Source organism: Myotis daubentonii, chromosome 12, assembly GCF_963259705.1.
Source record: "Myotis daubentonii chromosome 12, mMyoDau2.1, whole genome shotgun sequence".
Taxonomy (NCBI): domain Eukaryota; kingdom Metazoa; phylum Chordata; class Mammalia; order Chiroptera; family Vespertilionidae; genus Myotis; species Myotis daubentonii.
The window spans coordinates 15,082,961-15,088,960 of record NC_081851.1 but is presented as its reverse complement, the minus strand read 5'-3'; positions in this window follow the sequence as shown (position 1 = coordinate 15,088,960).

Here is a 6,000-nt window from a genome sequence, read left to right as displayed (position 1 = left end):
CAGGCCTGGGCAGCGGGGACCCGCAGCTGCAGCGGCCCCGCAATCGTGGGTTCGCTTTAGGCCAGGCAAGGGACCCCTAGCTCCCGGGACTGCCAGCTTCGACCGTGCCCAGCTCCCATCGCTGGCTCCACCCCTACTTCCTGCTATCACTGGCCAGGGCAGAAAAGGCACCTGATTCTCCCATCATGGCCTTTGCCCTGCCCCCCAGCTCTTAGCTCCCCCCTGGGTTTCTGATCACTGTCAGTGGCAGGGGGCTTCTTCCTGCTTTCCCTTTCGCCTCCCTGCATTGTGCCTACATATGCAAATTAACTGCCATCTTGTTGGCAGTTAATTTGCATATAGCCCTGATTAGCCAATGAAAAGGGTATCGTCGTACACCAATTACCATTTTTCTCTTTTATTAGATAGGATAGAGAGAGAGAGAGAGAGAGAGAGAGAGAGAGAGAGAGGGGAGGGAAAGGGAGAGGGAGAGAGAGAGAGATAGAAACATCAATGATGAGAGAGAATCATTGATGGGCTGCCTCCTGCATGACCCCTACTGGGGATCTAGCCAACAACCTTGGCATGTGCCCTTGACTGGAACCTCTAAGCTAGGGTGGGAGAGTGTGATGCTAATGAGGATCTCAAAGTGTGACCAGAGAAAAGGGGTGAGGGAGAGACAAGAGTGGAAAAGAAGCTAAGATCAGATCATGGAGGGCCTAGACGGATACGCTAAGGATTTTGGACTTATTTCTAAAGGCCATAGGAAACCATTGTTAGTTTTCATAAGAGACATGATCATATTGACATTTTCAAAAGATCCTTCGGGCTGCCCGTAGAGAATGCTTAGGGACCCGGCTATACTAGAGTTTGACAGGTCAGAGAGAACACATGGTATCAGGAGGCCCTGAGGTCAATGTGGTTTAGTACTCTTGCTGCTCACCTTGATGGCTTCACACTAGAATCGTTGTATCAGGAATGTCAAGGTGGAAATCGATCCCACTCATGGGACTTGACAGCTTATGTCTACAAGTTATAATAAGGTAAGAAAATATGCTGGATCTGTTCTCAGACCAAGAGACTCTGAGAATAACATGGAGAACTTGCTAAATACCAGGATTTACTAAAGTGCTAAGGAAAAGGGTGTGGACTCAGCTCAGAGATAGAAAAATAGGTCAGTGGCACCATTATAGGCACCAGAAACAAACTCACATCTAGAAACTTGAAAAATAAAGGTGGCATTGCAGATGGCTGGAGCAGACACGTATGAATCAATAAGGAGTGTGGGTGCCACTGGGGAGACATGGGAGGGTGAGTGACATCAGACCGAATCACAGCGATGGTGAAAATCGGTGCCATGTGCACAAGGATTAAATGCATACAGAAAAAACTGAACATCTGGAAGAGGATATAGCATAGTGTCCTCATCATAATGTAAGGATTGTTTAAACAAAACCCAAAACCACTGAGAAATCTCACCAAATTAAAATGGAAATCTCTGTTGAAAGGACATGGTGAGGAGGGAAAGGGAAGCTTCCTGGCGCACAGAGCTAGAGGAGGCTAGAGCCCAGCATTTAGAAAGAAAGAACTAAAGTCCATCAGGAGAGAAGCAGAAAACCACTAGAGCAGAGGCTCTCAACCTTCTGGCCCTTTAAATACCGTTCCTCATGTTGTGCCCCAACCATAAAATTATTTGCGTTGCTACTTCATAACTGTAATGTTGCTGCTGTTATGAATCATAATGTAAATATCTGATATGCAGGATGGTCTTAAGCGACCCCTGTGAAAGGGTCGTTTGACCGCCAAAGGGATTGCGACCCACAGGTTGAGAACCGCTGCACTAGAGAAATGGGGAGGACGTAGCCACCAGTACCTCCCAGGAAAAGGTCCTTTTCAGTGGCTGAAAAACACGCAAAAAGATACTCAACATGACTAGTAGCCAGGAAATGGACACTAAGACCAAAAGGATGCCCAGTTTCACTCCTGCCAAGATTGGCAAGGATACTGAGCAATGAAGCACGGCCCCTGTGCTGATGCCTAAAGTAGAGCAATACTTGTGAAGCCGCTTTCCTCCTGTTACATCCGAAGCAGCCCCTGCCCAGGTGCCAAAGATTTCACGGACAGGAATGTTCACAGCACAGATCTTAGCAACAGCAAAAAGCTTCACATAACCCAAATGCCCCTCCGCAGGAGAACAAATGTGGTGCAGCCGTAAATGCAATTCTGCCAGGAGGAGTTTACTCCAGTGACAATAAGTCAGCTACAGCCATGAGCACTGAAGGTGAACAAAGCTGAGAAAAAGTGCAAGATGCAGAGAGACACTCACAGCATGACCTCATTTACATAGAGTTGGACTACATTCATAATTTAATGAAGTATTGTACAGAGGTGCATACCTATGAGGTGAAACTGAAAGGGAAATCAAAGATATGGTAAACATAGTATTTTTTATCCACAATAATATTTTACTTTATTTATAACACAAATATTTCTAAATATTCAAAATTAGGAAATTATAGCATAGCCATACAATTGAATATGATGTTTTAGAACGATATATATAATGACAGAAAGTGCTTAATGATCAGGTGACTTGGGTAAACATAATATTTCAAATAGTGGTTGCCACTGGTGAGGACAGAGAGGGCTGTGATGGGTAGAGGGCATTCAGGGTTTTAGGAGGATAGCATTCTGTGTCTTACACTGGGTGCTGAGTAAGCATATGGCTGTTCATTTTTCAGTTTTAAAACTTTATATATACATATAAAGATACTCAAATAAATGTTCCCAGCCCTGGCCGATAGGTTTCGGGTTTGCTCTCCGGTCAGAGCACATACAAGAATCAACCAAATGAATGCATGAATACGTGGAACAACAAATCAATGTTTCTGACTCGCACTCACTCTCTCTCTCTCTCTCTTCCTCTTATTCTGAAATCAATCAGTAAAAAATAAAACACCACAAATAAGTATTTCCTTGCAAAAACTAAATCAAGAAGTAAAGATTCTCAGGATTTTGTTTGAGGGACTAGTTGGTGTCAACACTGTGATAATAGCATCTAACCAGCCAAATATGTTTTTCCTTGAGAACAAATCTTTTAGTCATGGGACTAGCCATTGATGGACTGGCTGCAAACCCAAAGGACGTACAGAGGGCCAATTGACAAGAAAAGATGCTCAATGTCACTAATCATCATGGAAATGTAAACTAAACCATAGTGAGGTATCACCTCACACCTGTCAGAGTGGCTATCGCTAATCAGTCAACAGGTACCAAGTGATGGTGAGGATGTGGGAAAAGGGAACTGATGGTGGCAATGTTAGGACTCAGCTGAGCCACAGCACAGTGCAGAGGAGTCACTGAATGCGCAGACTGTCCACTGCTCCTGTGTGAGTTTCACTTGATGATTTTGGACAGCGCACATTGGCATTATTGATATTTAAAAAAATTTATTTTATTGATTTTTTACAGAGAGGAAGGAAAAGGGATAGAGAGTTAGAAACATCGATGAGAAAGAAACATCGATCAGCTGCCTCCTGCACACCCCCTACTGGGGATGTGCCCACAACCAAGGTATATGCCCTTGACCGGAATCGAACCTGGGACCTTTCAGTCCGCAGGCCGACGCTCTATCCACAGAGCCAAACTGGTTAGGGCAGCATTATTGATTTTTGTTAGAAAAATACACGGGACATATAGTTGGCTGTGCCACCTTAGGTTGATAATTGCTATCTAAGAGGGCATTGAAAAGGGGATCTTTCCTATTTTCTTATTCCCAATTTCTGCTTTTAACTTTATAGACATACTGGAGACTTTATCTCTTCACATGTATTTATTTCATATATGAAAGGGTACAGACCTGTACAGTTCTTTCTTAACACTTTTACTTTATTAGTAACTTTCTCCAAGTAAGGGATTCCGACTCTTTTTTGCTTCTTACCATCCCCTCTTCCTCATCCCCTTTCAAAGCCCCACATGTACAGCCCACATATCTTAAGTGTGGAGATGTTTGCTTATGACTCATCATATGTTTAAAGCCTGTAGTTCAACTTTCCCCAACTAGGAGCCTGATTGTAGCGCTATATCTATTGATTAACAATCCCATGGCAGAACATTCTGAGGGTCTGACTCAGATGGCAGTAAAGCTGCTTGCATACTAGTAAATAAAAGAATTGAATTGTTAGTTTGGGTCAAGGTATTCTCTGAAACTATTGGGAATTTTCATAGGAATTTATAACTAATAAAATTTGAAAATTACCTTCTAAGATCTAATGGAGCCAATTTTCTTTTAATCCTAATCCGAGAATATGTTTATTTATGAGAGAGAGAGAGAGAGAGAGAGAGAGAGAGAGAGAGAGAGAGAGAGAGAGAGAGAAGAGAAAGAGAGACTATCTTCAATGTGAGAAACATCAATTGGTTGCCTCCCATAAGCACCCTGACTGGGGATTGAACCCACAACCTAGGTATGTGTCCTGACCGGGAATCAAACCCACAACTTTTCAATGGAATGATGCTCCAGCCAACTGAGCCACAGCAGCCAGGGCATGGAACTGGTTTTCAGGAAAGAAAACCTTATAATTACTCCTAGAATTTCTGCATACCTGAGGTCCAAAGTTCAGCTAAGTCATTGGGAGTTGATGGAACACCTTGAGGCCTTTGTTGATTGACCTATAATGTATGCAATGTGCTCATCACTGTGCCTGGCTTGCACTCACTCTTTTGTGGTTTCAGGCTGCCTGATCCTGTTTTCTATGTCACTGTTATGTGTTTTCTTTAAAACAGTTCTAGGCTCATAAATTTTGCTGCATTTCTCTGAAACCTTGACCCTGAAATTTGGAAGCAGAGAGTTTAAAATTTTAGCATCCAGTTACCATCTCATTGGCATAAGCTCATATAGTCAATAGTTATTGAAATCTTGATTCATGTAATTATAAAAGAAGTAATTTTCGATATATCAAGATTATTTAAATTGTACGTCATTTGCTGTGTTCTCAGTTCAGGAAAGTACATTTATAACTTTGTTTCCTGTTTAGATCACATTTTGTTTTACATTATTTTAAATCTCATCATGCTTCCCACCAATGAAGGCTACTAGATTTATGTGGTAGGTTCTGTAAGATGAATTGATGTAGGTGGTTATGAAAAAATAACACCTTCAGGAGGGGTTTTGTTTTTCATTTTTGTTCTTTGACTTTAAGCAATTTGATACTATTCATTGGAGCTGGATGGTTATTAAAAATGCTAATTGGTACCCGGCCCCCATCATAAGTCCATGTACTTAAAATTTTTATATTTATTTTTAAATTAAAAAAACTTTAGTTTACCAAAATAAAACCATTACTAGTTCAGAAAATAATTTAAACCCTTTTAGTTCATTTATTGACAGCCTAGCTGTTTAAATTTTGTTCTGAGAATCCTGCATATCTGTTCTCTAAATGTCTTTCTTGGATGTGCTAGCATAATGCTCCTTGCACAGAAAGTTATGTACAAAATCTTTGTGTTGAAATATTTTCCAAATACACAGCTTCATTTTGTTCATGTTTCTTTCTTCTAAATTACATATTAGCTAATATTCTAACAAATCGTTTTAGAACATTCGACTGGTGGAGCTTAGGTGTTGTATGAACTACTGACTGGAGCATCTCCTTTCACTGCCAATGGAGAGGAGAATTCCCAAGCTGAGCTACTAGGTCAGAATTAACAAAATAAAATGAATGGTTACCTCAAAGGAACTGGTCAAATTTCTGTAAGTTGGCTGATGGAAAAAAATAATTTGTAAAATGGAAATTGGCAAAATTACGTTTAAGTGGTTAATTTCCATTTATAATCCTATAGGATGTAGATATAGAACCTTTATATTTCCTTATATCTTATGTGCCCAGAGAGATTTTAAATTTCATAGAGATTTTTAATTTAAATTACATAATGTGTGTGTATTCCGAAGCACTGAGCATTGGGTAGGAGCTGCCAGAGCCCCCGACCCAGCTGCGTTCCCTGCCAGAGCCCTTGGGAATATGGGGC